We start from the raw sequence: 15,669 nt of genomic DNA, 5'->3' as shown, positions 1-15,669 counted from the left end.
TTCATGTACTTGTTGATTGACTGTATGTCCTCCTCTGAGAAGTGTCTGTTCAGGTCCTTGGCCCATTTGTTGATTGGGTTGTTTGTTCTCTTATTGTCTAATTTTTTGAGTTCTTTGTATACTCTGGATATTAGGGCTCTATCTGAAGTGTGAGGAGTAAAGATTTGTTCCCAGGGTGTAGGCTCCCTATTTACCTCTCTTATTGTTTCTTTTGCTGAGAAAAAACTTTTTAGTTAGAGTAAGTCCCATTTGTTGATTCTAGTTATTAACTTTTGTGCTATGGGTGTCCTATTGAGGAATTTGGAGCCCGACCCCACTGACTGTAGATCGTAGCCAACTTTTTCTTCTATCAGACGGCGCGTCTCTGATTTGATATCAAGCTCCTTGATCCATTTTGAATTCACTTTTGTGCATGGCGAGAGAAAGGGATTCAGTTTCATTTTGTTGCATATGGATTTCCAGTTTTCCCAGCACCATTTGTTGAAGATGCTATCCTTCCTCCATTGCATGCTTTTAGCCCCTTTATCAAATATAAGATAGTTGTAGTTTTGTGGATTGGTTTCTGTGTCCTCTATTCTGTACCATTGGTCCACCCGCCTGTTTTGGTACCAGTACCATGCTGTTTTTGTTACTATTGCTCTGTAGTATAGTTTGAAGTCTGGTATCGCTATACCGCCTGATTCACACTTCCTGCTTAGCATTGTTTTTGCTATTCTGGGTCGTTTATTTTTCCATATGAATTTCATGATTGCTTTCTCTATTTCTACAACAAATGCCGTTGGGATTTTGATTGGCATTGCATTAAACCTATAGAGAACTTTTGGTAATATCGCCATTTTGATGATGTTAGTTCTGCCTATCCATGAACAGGGTATATTTTTCCATCTTCTAAGATCTTCTTCTATTTCTCTCTTTAGGGTTCTGTAGTTTTCATTGTATAAGTCTTTCACCTCTTTTGTTAGGTTGATTCCCAAGTATTTTATTTTTTTTGAAGATATTGTGAATGGAGTGGTTGTCCTCATTTCCATTTCAGAGGATTTGTCGCTGATATACAGGAATGCCTTTGATTTATGCGTGTTGATTTTATATCCTGCCACTTTGCTGAATTCATTTATTAGCTCTAATAGTTTCTTTGTAGAGCCTTTTGGGTCTGCTAGGTATAGAATCATATCATCTGCAAATAGTGATAATTTAAGTTCTTCTTTTCCTATTTTTATGCCTTTAATTTCTTTCGTCTGTCTAATTGCTCTGGCCAGTGTTTCGAGAACTATGTTGAAGAGAAGTGGAGAGAGAGGGCATCCCTGTCTTGTTCCAGATTTTAGAGGGAATGCCTTCAGTTTTTCTCCATTCAGAATGATGCTAGCCTGAGGCTTAGCATAGATTGCTTTTACAATATTGACGTATGTTCCTGTTATCCCTAGTTTTTCTAGAGTTTTGAACATAAAGGGATGCTGTACTTTGTCAAATGCTTTTTCCGCATCTATCGAGATGATCATATGGTTCTTATTTTTAAGTCTATTGATGTGGTGAATAACATTTATTGATTTCCGTATATTGAACCAGCCTTGCATCCCAGGGATGAATCCTACTTGATCATGGTGCACAATTTTTTTGATATGTTTTTGTATCTGATTCGCCAGAATTTTATTGAGGATTTTTGCATCTAGGTTCATTAGAGATATTGGTCTGTAGTTTTCTTTCTTTGAAGTGTCTTTGTCTGGTTTAGGTATCAGGGTGATGTTGGCCTCATAGAATGAATTTGGAAGTTCTCCCTCCTTTTCTATTTCCTGAAGTAGCTTGAAAAGTATTGGTATTAGTTCTTCTTTAAAGGTTTTGTAAAATTCTGCTGTATACCCATCCGGACCTGGGCTTTTCTTAGTTGGTAGTCTTTTTATGGTTTCTTCTATTTCCTCAATTGATATTGGTCTGTTTAGGTTTTCTATATCCTCCTGACTCAATCTGGGCAGATCATATGACTTAAGAAATTTATCTATGCCTTCACTATCTTCTAATTTATTGGAGTATAAGGATTCAAAATAGTTTTTGATTATCTTCTGTATTTCTGAAGTGTCTGTTGTGATATTGCCTTTTTCATCCCGTATGCTAGTCATTTGAGTTCTCTCTCTTCTTCTCTTCGCTAGCATCGCTAAGGGTCTGTCGATTTTGTTTATTTTTTCAAAGAACCAACTTTTAGTTTTGTCAATTTTTTCAATTGTTTCTTTTGTTTCGATTTCATTAATTTCAGCTCTGATTTTAATTATTTCTTGCCTTCTACTTCTTTTGCTGTTGTTTTGCTCTTCTTTTTCAAGGATTTTGAGATGAAGTATGAGATCATTTATTTGTTGGTTTTTTCTTTTTTTAAGGAATGAACTCCAAGCAATGAATTTTCCTCTTAGAACTGCTTTCAATGTGTCCCATAGATTCCGATATGTTGTGTCTGTATTTTCATTTATCTCTAAGAATTTTTTAATTTCCTTCTTGATGTCTTCTATAACCCATTGATCATTCAGTAACCTATTGTTCATTCTCCAAGTGATGTATGCTTTTTCCTTCCTTCTTTTATCGTTGATTTTCAGTTCCATTCCATTATGATCAGATAGGATGCATGGTATTATCTCTACTCCTTTGTATTGTCTAAGAGTTCCCCTGTGACATAATATATGATCTATTTTTGAGAAGGATCCATGTGCTGCTGAGAAAAAAGTGTAACTGCTTGATGTTGGGTGGTATACTCTATATATGTCAATTAGGTCTAGGTTATTAATAGTGCTATTGAGTTCTATAGTTTCCTTATTCATCTTTTGTTTGGAAGATCTGTCCAGTGGCGAGAGAGGTGTGTTGAAGTCTCCCATGATTATGGTGTGGTGGTCTATTAGACTCTTGAACTTGAGAAGAGTTTGTTTGACGAACATAGCTGCACCATTGTTTGGGGCATAAATATTTATGATTGTTATGTCTTGTTGGTGTATGGTTCCCTTAAGCAGTATGTAGTGTCCCTCTTTATCTCTTTTGATTACCTTTGGCTTGAAATCTATTTTATTTGATATGAGTATGGACATGCCTGCTTGTTTCCGAAGTCCATATGAGTGATATGATTTTTCCCAACCTTTCACCTTCAGCCTATGTATGTCTTTTCCTATCAAATGCATCTCCTGTAGGCAGCATATTGTTGGGTCTTGTTTTGTGATCCATTCTACTAGCCTGTGTCTCTTAATTGGTGAGTTTAAGCCATTAACATTTAGGGTTATTATTGAGATATGGGTTGTTCTTCCAGCCATATTTGTTTATTTATGTTACTAAACATGGTTTGTTTTCCTCTTTGATTACCCCCCCCCTTTACTGTCCTACCTCCCACTGTTGGTTTTCATTGCTATTTTCCATTTCCTCTTCCTGTAATGCTTTGGCGAGGATGTTTTGAAGAGATGGTTTTCTAGCTGCGAATTCTTTAAACTTTTGTTTATCCTGGAAGGTTTTAATTTCATCCTCCATCCTGAAGCTTAATTTCGCTGGATACACAATTCTTGGTTGGAACCCATTTTCTTTCAGTGTTTGAAATATGTTATTCCAGGATCTTCTAGCTTTCAGAGTCTGTGTTCAAAGATCAGCTGTTATCCTGATTGGCTTACCCCTAAATGTGATCTGCTTCCTTTCTCTTGTAGCTTTTAAAATTCTCTCCTTATTCTGTATGTTGGGCATCTTCATTATAATGTGTCTAGGTGTGGATCTCTTATGATTTTGCACATTCGGCGTCCTGTAGGCTTCTAGGATTTGGGATTCTGTCTCATTCTTCAAGTCTGGGAAGTTTTCTTGTATTATTTCATTGAATAGACTGCTCATTCCTTTGGTTTGGAGCTCTGTACCTTCCTGTATCCCAATGACTCTTAAGTTTGGTCTCTTCATGTTATCCCATATTTCTTGGATGTTCTGCTCATGGTTTCTTAACAGTCTTGCTGAGCTGTCTATGTTCTTTTCCAGTTGAAATACTTTGTCTTCATTGTCTGATGTTCTATCTTCTAAGTGTTCTACTCTGCTGGTAGTATTCTCCATTGAGTTTTTAAGTTGGTTTATTGCTTCCTGCATTTCTAGGATTTCTGATTGCTTGTTTTTTATAACCTCTATCTCCCTGTATAGTTGATCCTTTGCTTCCTGGATTTGTTTGCGTAATTCGTTGTCGAAGTGATCTTTCATTGTCTGATTTTGCTGTTTAATGTCTTCCTTGATACTCCAGATCATCTGAAGCATGTATATCCTGAATTCTTTATCTGACATTCCATCTGCTGCAGCTGTTACCTCTTCTAAAGTTGCGTTGACCTGCATTGCTTGTGGTCCTTTCTTTCCTTGTCTTTTCATACTGCTTGCGTATCTTTCCTGCAGGTGCGGGCGGCGGCTCTGCTCTCTCCTTATTCCAATTGGGGTGTCGTGGCTACCACGCCGGCAGGTCACTGGGCCTGTTCTGGGAGCTGGCGGCGGCTCTGTTCTGCCCCTACTCCAATTGGGGTGACGAGTGTACCACGCCGGCAGGCCACCGGGCCTGATCTGCCGGTCGGTTGCAGGTTTGCCTACCCTGCAGGCGCGGGCGGCGGCTCTACTCTGCCCCTACTCCAAATGGGGTGACGTGTCTGTCGTACCGACAGGCCACTGGGCCTGTCCCGCTGGTCGGTCGCAGATCTGCCCACCTTTCGGGCACGGGTGGAGGCTCTGCTCTGCCCCTACTCCAATTGGGGTGTCGTGACTACCCCGCCTGCAGGACGCTGGGCCTGTTCCTGGCACGGGCGGCGACTCTGCTCTGTCACTACTCCAATTAGGGTGGTGTTTGTACCACACCGGCAGGCTCCTGGGCCTGATCCGCCGGTCTGTTGTAGGTCTGCCTACCTTGGAGGCGCAGGCGGCGGATCTGCCCTGCCCCTCCTACCACGCCTACGGACCCCTGGGCCTGATCTGCAGGTTGATCACTGGTCTGCTCACCCTGCGGGCACGGGTGGCGGTTCCGCTCCGCCCCCACTCCAATTGGGGTCACGTGACCACCACACCGGCAGGGCCTGATCCGGACGTGGGAGAAGGATCTGCTCTGCCCCTACTCCAGTTGGGGTGACGTGTGTACCACACTGGCAGGCCACTGGGCCTGACCCGCCAGGCTGTCACAGGTCTGTTTACCTTGCAAGCGCGAAGGGCGGCTCTGCCCTGCCCCTCCTACCACGCCCATGTACCACTGGGTCGCGGGTCCGCCCACCTTGCGGGTGCGGGTGGTGGCTCCGCTCCGCCCCCTCTCCAATTGGGGTCACACAGTCACCACGCTGGCGAGCCGCTGGGCCTGCTCCGGGCGCTGGCGGCGGCCCGGCTCCTCCCCTCTGGCTCGAGGACAAATTGAGGAGACTCGGGTGACTGTGCCTCACCCCCCCACCAGGAGACCAACTGCTTATGTCACCGCTGGTATTGATGAAGTTCTCTCCTCCGCCGCTTTCTGCTGACATCAGATCTCTGCCATGTTGGTATCCTATGCGAATGGCAGCATTTCGTTCCCCTTGCCGGGCAACCAAAGCAACGGGTGAGTCCTGACCGGCCCTCAGCAGGACCCGGACCGAGACGCAGTTTCCGCGGGCTCCTAGCCCCGGTCCAGGGAAGTTCCAGGAGCCGGAACTCGGCCGCTCCGTGCTTGGTGTAAGCTCCTATAAGTGTAAGCTCCAAGAAGCAGTCCCCGCGGGCTCAGTTCCGGGAACCAGAATTCGGCTGCTTAGTGCTTGGTGTATGCTCTGATAGTAGCAGGGTCCAAGAAGCAGCCTCCGCAGGCTCCGCAGCCCTGGGCCAGGGCGGTTCCGGGACGGTTCCGGGAGCTGGAACTCGGCCGCCCCGCCCTCGGTGTTCGCTCCGATAAGATCAGATTCTAAGAAGCACCCAGGCGCTGAACCCTAGCAATCTGTCTGCAAGCCGCAGGTGAATTGCAGCCTGAAATTACCTGTTCTATGGCTGAATGAGCTGCGGTCAGTCGAAAACAGGGAAGGTGACATCAGTTTACCAACATGGTGGCTGCTGGCCTCCTCTGTGGTCTGACCGGTGTGGAGAACCGAGATGGACCGCTTCCTTCCCCCGTCTCGAACCCAGAATTCAGCCCTGAGTATGGTGCTTGCGCGGCTGGCAGAAACTGCAGTGCTGTAACTCTGCGTCTCTATCCCAGCGCGCGCTGCAGACTCTAGCCGCGGGGCGTTTTGCTGAATAAGCAGTGTTACCCTCCGTGCGACAAACCTCTCGCTTTTGAGTCCCCGTAGCCGATCCTCGTGCGATGGAAATCTTTCCTCCAGGTTCCGGAGCACCCCACTATTGCTGGAAATTCCTAACAAGATATCCTTTAGCCGTCCTGACTTGTCATACTCCCACACAGTGAAGCAGCACACGGGGGCAATGCACTCCCCTCGCCGCCATCTTCCTTCCTGCTAATATTTTCTTAATGGTGAAAAACTGAATGGTTTTCTCCTACTACCAAGAATATGGCAAGTATATATAGTTATGTATTCAACATAAGTTAGAAGTTCTAGTTAGTGGCATAAGAAAATAAAATGAAACAATATGCAGATAGATTATAAAGGAAGAAATAAAGATGTTCTTATTTGCAAATTACATGATTACCTACATAGAAAATACCAAGGAGTCTATTGAAAATTTCCTAGAACTAATAAGAGAGATTAATCAGGTTTCAGGATAAAAGCTAACCATAAAAACCATTTATCTCTGTACAATGAATAAACATGGAAATGATGAAATTTAAAATGCAATGCTATTGATATTAGATTTTTTAAAAAGAGAAAATGTACTGAAGAAAGAAAGCAAAGAACCAAATAAAAGCATACCATGTTTATGAATTGAAGAGTCAACATCATAAAAAATGTTAAACTTCTCAAACTGATATATCTATTTAACACAATTTGTATCAAAAACATAGACAAGATTACTCTAAAATTTATATGGAAAAGAAAAGGGACTAGATATTGCTGAAGCAATTCTGAAATGCAAGAATGAAATGAGAAGAATCAGACTACCCTATTCTAAAATTTACCAAATAAATACAATAATCAAGAGTATATAATAGATACATAGTTGATGGCAAAAATAGACTCACACATGTATGCCCAATTTGCTTTTGCTTTTTTTTTAATTGTTTTAGTTGGAGATGGACACAATACCTTTATCTTATTTATTTTTGTGTGGTGCTGAAGATTGAACCCAGTGCCTCACATGAGTTAGGCAAGTGTTCTTGCCTAGCTCAGTGTACCACTGAGCTACAACTCCAGCCCCCCAATTTATTTTAATCAAGGTACAAAAATGAATTAAAAGAAGGCAGATATTTCAACAGATGCTCCTAGACCAATTGAAAAAGCATGGGTAGGCATAAAATCTATCTTTCACCTAAATTATACATCTTATATAAAATTAAACTTAAAATTGATTACAAATTGAAATGAACAATTATTAAACTCAGAAAAAAATTAGGAGAAATCTGTGTGATCTAGAGTTAGAAAAAGAGTTCTCCAAATTGAAACCAAAAGCATAATTCATAAAAGGAAAAATTAATTAATTTGACTTCAACACAATTAAAAAGTTTTGCTCTGTGAAACATCATCCCATAGAGTAGATGAAAAGACCAGAAAAATCACGTAAGAATTTATTTTTAAACCATGTATCTGACAAAGGAGTAGTCTCTAGAATACATAAAGAACTCTCAAAACTCAACAGTTGAAAATTATACAATCCAATCAGACCATGTGCAAAATGTTTGAAGAGACTTTTGACTGAAGAAAACACACACAGATAAAAACATGAAAAGATGCTCGACATTATTACCAATCTGGGAAATGCAGGTTAAAATCATAGTGAATGTCTCAAATTAAAATAAAAATAGCAAAACATCAAATTGCCAGCAAGCATGCAGAGAAACTACCATTCCTATTGAGATGTAAAAATGTGTAATTCCTCTAAAAATTGTTAAAACACAGAAGTACCATATAATTGAGTACTTGCACTCTTGGATATTTATCCAAGAGAATTGAAAACTTGTGTTCACACAAAAACTCGAACATGGATATTTATTGCAGATTTATTTGCAATACTGCAAAACTGGCCACAACCCAGATATTTTCAACTGGAGAATGGTAAAAAGCAGAGTGCTCCATTCATATGAAGAAAACTACTACTGGGCCATAAAAAGGCATAAACTTGCTGGTACACATAGAGAGTTACAGTGAGTGAAAGAAGCCAATCCCAAGAGAGTACATACTTTCGGACTCCATTTGTATAACATCCTTGAGATGACAAAATTACACAAAAGGGAACATATAAATGGTTATCAGGAGTTAAGGAGGGTGGAATGGGAGGAAAGTGTGTATGATTCCAAAAGGGTGTACAAGGAATCATCGTAGTGAGAAGACAATTCATATGTGGATAGTCTCAACGTCAAGATCTTGGTTGGGACACTGTATTATGGTTTTACAAAATGCTACCATTGTAGAAAATAGATAAAGGCTACCTAGGATCTCTCTATGTTATTTCTTACAAGTGTGTGTTAGTCCATAACTATCAGATGATTAAAAGTTTAATTTAAAAAAATCAACATACTTCAACTTCTGGATCTAAAAACCAGGTGAATGCAAAGTAGGATAACACAAAGAAAACTGTGCAGGCACATTAAAGTCAGCTTTTTATCTTAAAACAGGAGATTAAGAATAAATCTTAAAAGCAGCCAGAGGCAAAAGACCCATTAAAAATATTATCACAATATGAATCACAACTAACTTATTATCAGAAATAAGGAAGCTAAAGACAATGGAATGATATCTTTTATGTATTGAAAGAAAAACCAGAATCTGCCAATCTGGAATTCTGTATCTAGCAAAAATAGCTCTTGAAAAGTGTTATGGTTTGGATGTGAGGTGTCCCCCAAAACTCACGTATGAGACAATGCAAGAAGGTTCAGAGGGAAAATGATTGGGTTGTGAGACCCCTAACCCAGTCAGTGAATTAATCACCTGATGGGATTAATTGAGTGTTAATAGGGTGTGGAGGGAAGTGCTGGGGCTTGCGGGCAGAGGTGGCTTTGGGTTTATATTTGTAGGTGGCTTTGGGTTTATATTTGTATCTGGCAAGTGGACTCTCTCTCTCTCTCTCTCTCTCTCTCTCTCTCTCTCTCTCTCTTTCTCTGCTTTCTGATCATCATGTGAGCTGCTTCCCTCCACCACATTCTTTTGCCATGATGTTCTGCCTCTCCTCGAGCCCCAAGGCATGGAGCCTGCTGTCCATGGACTGAGACCCGTGAGGCCCTGTATAAACCTCTCCTCCTCTACAGTTGTTCTGGTTGGTCTTTCAGTTGCAGCAAAGGAAAAAGCTGACTAAACAAAAAGGAAAACAGAGTTCTGCCTTCAGGTAATGATGTGGTCTGGGCAGAATTCTTAGAAGGCCCCACAAAACTGTTAGCTGGTGTTATATTCTGCCATGTCCCCTACCCTTAAGTGTTGTCAGGGGGAGGCTGAAGGCTTCCAATCAACAGGAATGGCAAAAGGTATGGGATGTCACTGCCAGGATTAGGTTACTCACGTGTGTGTATGTGTGTGTGCATGCATATGTGTATGCGCACACATATATGTATATTTGTGCATAACAAAGATTCATTCATTAATTCATTTACATCTGTTTTCCTACCATGCATGATGGAGACTCCTCCCCCTAGCCTTGAAGAACCAAACTGTCATGCTAGAAATGCCTATAGACAGTTCTAAATGTGACGTATAGAAAATGGGGACCTCAATCTTACAACCTTAAGAAACTGAATTCTACCAACAATTACACGAGTTTGGAGAAGAATCAGGAACTCCAGAGAGGAATTTACACCAGCCAACACCTCAATTGCAGCTTGCGGGACTGTGAGCAGAGGGTGCAGTTGAGTAGTGCCCTGACTCCTGACACAGCAACTTTGAGATAGCAAACATGTTGTTTTAAATGCCAGTTAGAGTAATTTCTTCAACAGTGATAGATAACTACTTTAGATGGAGGCATTTAACCAGAACCTTCCTTCAGATAACAATTTTAAAACCTCAACAGTCCTAGGGATGTAGTCCAGTGGTGGAGCATGCGCTTTGCATGAACAAGGCCTTGGGAAAGAAGCCCAGTCTCCATCAGTCAGTCAGTAAAGGGCACAGACAAAATATTTTTAAATATGCTTAAATTTCACCATAAAACAAGTTAAATAGGTTTTAAAACACTGGTAATCACTATAGTGTACTCTTGCCATATGATATTTCATCAAATTAAATATTAGAAATTAATACCTTATTAGACTCTAAGTCTTATTAGACTCTAAGAAATGATGTTCCACATTTGGAAATTAAACAATTTATTTCTAACATGAACCAATGCTTAAATCAAAAGTGAAATGAGAAAATATGTTGAACTGAATGAGGTTCTGATATAACACGCCAAAAACCATGGGAAGCAACTGCAAAGAAATCATATCTGAAATTCTTAAATAAGGAGAAAATTCAAAATCAAGCACTTTATTTTCAAACTTATAAAACTAGAAAGAGATGACCGAACTAAACCCTTAGAAAGTAGAACGGAAAGATCATTGTAAAAATCAATAGAGTAAAAAATATGCTATACAGAATGATAAAAAATTTATCAAAAATTACTTCTTTATGAAGAAAAGCCCCTAGGAACACTGATCAATAACAAAGAAAAAACTTTGTTACCAAACTGTTATGAAGGAGAAAATATCCTAAAGATTCTATGCACATTGAAAGGATTATATAGGAATATTTTGAAGAGCATACCATCAATAAATGTAACAACAGAGATGAAGGAGATGAATTTTTAAAAAAACAACTTAACATAACTGACAAAATCTGAATAGACTTATATTTATTAAAGTAACTGAATTTGGCCTGAAAAAAAATTTTCGCACAAAATTATCCAAGGGCAGAAAAATTCTATCAAACAAGATAAAGTGCTATTCTTTATAGAAGAAATATTAATTCTACACAAAGTCTTTCAAGCACAAAGAAAGTATAAACATTTTTCTACTTATTTTGTGATAACAGCATTATGTTGATAACAAAACCTGTATTTTTTAAAGTTTAAAAAAATGTGTGTATGTGTGTGTGTGTGTGTACACACACACGTAAAATATGTATGTATGTACATGTACATATATGTATATATATACTCCAATATCCCTTGTGGAAATAAATGCAAACAGATTATGTTACAAAATAAAATGCAGCAATATATTAAAAAGATATTGCATCACGACTAAATGGGGGTTATCCCAGCTTAACGTTGTTTGTTTAACATTAGCAAATCAATCAAGGTAACTCACCATTGTTACAGAATAATGAAGAATGGTTTTTGTGGTAAACTCAATAAATACATGGAATTCTATACTTACTCATAATAATAACTCTTGGAAAACTTGGATCAAAAGGAACATTCCTTTATTAAAAAAAAAAAACAACTCTGAAGAATCCAGAGCTAACATCATACTTATTAGTGAAGTATTGCACCATTTTCCATAAGATCAGGAGAAAAGCAGTTGCCTGGGAGGTTCTAGTTGCTTCAAGGAAATCAAGAAAAAGATAAAATGCATGAAGATGGAAATTAAAAAAAAACAAAAACTTCTCTTCCCAGCAGCTAGGGAGACTGAGGCAGAAGAATCTCAAGTTCAAAATCAGCCTCAGTAACTTAGCAAGACTCTGTCTCTCAAAATAAAAATAAACGAATAAAGAGGACTAGGAATATGACTCAGGGGTTTGACCTGGCTTCAATCCCCAATACAAAAACAAATAAAGCAAAACACCACCACCAACAACAAAAGCAAACAAAACAAACCTTCTCTATTTACAATTAAAAGTAGCCAATCTCCCCTCCCTTAAAAAAAAAAAAAAAAACTTTGAGGAAAAAATAAGTGAGTTTAGTAAGAAGTCAGGATAAAATAAGGTCAACATCTCACCATTAAGTGTATTTCTGTATACCACCAACAAACAATTAAAAAATAATTAATTACATTTATAATAGAGTCAGAAATATTTGAGAAATTTAGGAACAAATTTAGCCAAAGTTAGGCAAGACTTCTTGTGTCAAAAAGAAAATTTTAAAGTCATAGATATGCCCTCCTTATAGTTCAAAAGGCTGGTGTGTCAAGGCATTTCTTCTCTCTTTTTTAATTAAACACTGTCCAAATCATAATCCCAGCAGGTCTTCCAAATAAAAATGTGTGTGATGACTCTAAAGTGTATGTGGAAATGTACAGAACCTAAAAAAAAAAAAAAAAAGAAAAATCAATCTTCAAAAAGATTAGAGCTAGAGGACTAACGTTCTGTAACTTTAAGAGTTACTGTAATGCTAGATCATCAAGAGAGCGTGGTATTTGTACAAAAACAGCCAAGTTCAGCAATATGACAGAATGCAGTCCATACACACATCCTTTCATAGGGTCAACTGATTTTCATCAAAGGGACAAAACAATTCCGTAGAGAAAGGAAAGTCCATTCGACAAATAGTGCTGGAACTAATAGATATCTATATAAGAAAAAAAAAATCCTAGATTTGTACCCCATGCTGCACACAAAATTAATTTGAGATGGATCATAGATCTCAACATAAATGCCAGGAAGGTAAGTTTTCTAATAGAAAACATGAAAGAAAATCTGTGCAATCTTGTGATAAGCAAAGATTTCAATTTCCTGGAGAGGGGACAGAAATCACGAACCATGAAAGAAAAAACTAAAAGATAAAATTATATTTCAGCAAAGTAAAAATCTTCTATACATGGGAAGGTATCATTGAGATATCATTAAGAAAATTCAGTCATGACACAGGAGGGGAATGTATGTATGTAAATAAATAAATTATATATATATATATATATATATATATATATATATATATATATATACACACACACACACACACACACACACACACATACTTGATAAAGGAGTCCTATTCAAAATATGTACATTCATAATAAAAAAAATTTTAAGTGGGCAAAAGATGTAAACAAAGACTTCATCAAAAAGGACATAGGAGGGCTGGGATATAGCTCAGTTGGTAGAGTGTTTGCCTTGCATGCACAAGGCCCTGGGTTCAATCCCCAGCACCACAAAAAAAAGGACATAGAGATTAACTAATAGGCATGTAAAAATGTTTAAACAATATTAGGAAATACATAAATGAAAACTGAAATTAAAATGAGATACCACCACAAAAGAATGACCAAAATTACACGGACTGATAAGTGGAAGGGAAGATGAAAGGTCAGCTCTGCTTTGCCAGAACAAACACCTGAGATACTCAACTTATAAAGACTAAATATTTATTTTGACTCTGTTTTGGAGATTCTAGTCCATGCTTGGGTGGCCCTGTTGTGCCCAGGCCTGGGACAAGGCCGCACATCATAGCAGGAACTCATGTTGGAGCAAAGTGCCCACCTCGTGGCCAGGAAGCAAGAAAGAAAGAAGTGGAGAGGAAGATACGGGGGTCCCACTGTCCCTTGCAAGGCATACCCACAGTGACCTAAAATCTCCCTCTTAACCCTAGTTCTTAAAGTTTCCACTAATTCTCAATAACACCAGTTTGGGGACCGAACCTGTAACACAAGCTTTTGGGGGACATTCCACATGCAAATGACAGCACCAACTAAAATGCTCATACATTTTCGATGGCAACATAAAATGATACAACCACCTGTTGAGTTAAAAATTCACCTGTCTATTGGTCCAGAAATGCTACTCCTGGGTGTTTATGCAAGAGAAGTGAAACCAAATGTCCACTAAAACTTGTGGTTGCGGTTTGCAGCAGTTCATAATTGCTAAGAACTTGAAACAACTCAAACATCTACCAATAAAAAAATAAATTTAAAAACATCCTATGTTTTATTTGGTGTGGTTATTACACGGTTGTATATAGTTGTTCATAACTAAATTGAACCAGATACTTAAGATCGACGTAGTATATTGTCTGTAAAAGATGTCTCAATAAAAAGAAGTTAAAATAAGAAGTTAATGAATACTATTGTGCTTGTTAGTTAGGTTTTTGTCACTGTAACCAAAATTACCTGATAAAAACAACTTAGAGGAGGGAAAGTTTGTATTGGCTCATGGTTTTAGAGGTTCAGTCTGTGGTTGGCTGCCTGCCTTGCTCTGGGTCAGAGGTGTGGCAGAGCATCTTGGTGGAAGGGCATGGTGGGTGAATGCTGCTCTGCTCACAGACGCCGGGAAACAGAGAGAGAGAGAAAGGGGCATCCTGGGGACATGATCCCCACGGACCCTCCTCCAGTCATGCCCTATCTGCCCACAGGAGTCACTCAGCACAATATTTCTTTCAAATTGTTAATTCACCTAATAAATTAATTTGCTGATTAGATTATAACTCTCATAATCTGATCAGATCAACTTTGAATATTCATGCCTTAACTCAGAAACTGTTGGGGACTCCTCATATCCAAGTCGTAACAAATATCTTACATTTTCAATGTGATGTTTCGTACCATTGGTTTGCTACTATCTTAAGCATAATCTTTGCAGAGCAATTAAAAAGAATAGAAAAAGGTTTATATTTCTAATTGTTTTAACAATTGTAATTTTGTCTCCACACCCTCGTCTTATCTAATTAGGTTGCTACTGTTTTCAGGAGGAGGTGCAATACCAGCTCTGTCTACATAGTTTTCTTTGGGGCTTGCTTGGATAGTATTACCTTCAGTACAATTCAATTTATTTTGCAGATTCTTTCCAGGTATCCCATGCATTTTGTGTCAGTAAGCATCATTAAAACCAATTTGAAAAGCATAATTCAACTGGGCAGGACCCCCTGGGTGGGCCAGGACATCGTATAAACTAACCAGTACATGAGGATCTTTTCACACTTTCCCTGTTGTGGAACCCTGCATCTCCCCACTGGGACAACTTGCTATGTCTTAGGAACACTTGGAGACCCCTCCTGGTTCTCACATGGGTCTTAGAGGACTCCAGTAGTAACCAGCATATCAAATTTAATAAAACTCATTTTAATCTTATAAAAATAAATACAAATGGGAGTGAACCAGACCTAGCAGGTCACCTGTGCCACCGCATTACTGTTCTGTGTTCTCATCCACGTCCTCCGTATTACTACTCCCTTACAGGTCCCTGATGTCACTTCTCTGATGAATTTTTCTGACTCTTCAGGATTGAGGTAACTCAGGGCCTTTGAGCAAGGAAAGAGGTCATTGTCCATTTTAGACAACAGAGTTCAATACACTGTTTAAACCATCCCTGCTAATTTATTTAATAAAGTGATAGTAATTATATTCTAGGTACTGTTATAGGCACTGGTGATTCAACAGGGAACCACAAAACCAATATCCTTCTGTCTTTGTGGCAATGAAATTTGGTAGAACAGGCATACAATTAAAAAATAAGTTGGTAGCAAGTACAAAGGGGCAAAAAGAAAGTGATCTAGAAGGGTACCAGCAAGTGTCAGGGGCCCAGGGATTGACAACATCTGGTGATCAAGGAGGAGATCTTCAGCTCTGACCTTCAGCCGTCATGCAATGTCTGCAGGGACATTGCACCAAGAAGAAGGACAGTCTGTCTTGTGGAGGAGAAAGGGCAGAGACCCAGAGAGAAACTGACAGGTGCAAGATCTTTTCCAGAG

General features: G+C 39.3%; 1 non-coding gene across 1 annotated transcript; it reads left to right on the top strand.

The window, feature by feature from the left end:
• The first annotated feature begins 13,068 nt into the window (after positions 1-13,068).
• Trnaa-ugc (transfer RNA alanine (anticodon UGC)) lies at positions 13,069-13,141 on the top strand. Its single transcript has one exon. It is a non-coding gene; the product is annotated as a tRNA-Ala (tRNA).
• The last annotated feature ends 2,528 nt before the right edge of the window (positions 13,142-15,669 follow it).

This window comes from Marmota monax, unplaced genomic scaffold (assembly GCF_021218885.2).
Source record: "Marmota monax isolate L192 unplaced genomic scaffold, Marmota_monax_Labrador192_F-V1.1 WCK01_AAM20220418_F8-fsc00009, whole genome shotgun sequence".
Classification (NCBI taxonomy): domain Eukaryota; kingdom Metazoa; phylum Chordata; class Mammalia; order Rodentia; family Sciuridae; genus Marmota; species Marmota monax.
This window is presented reverse-complemented; position numbering and strand designations above follow the sequence as displayed.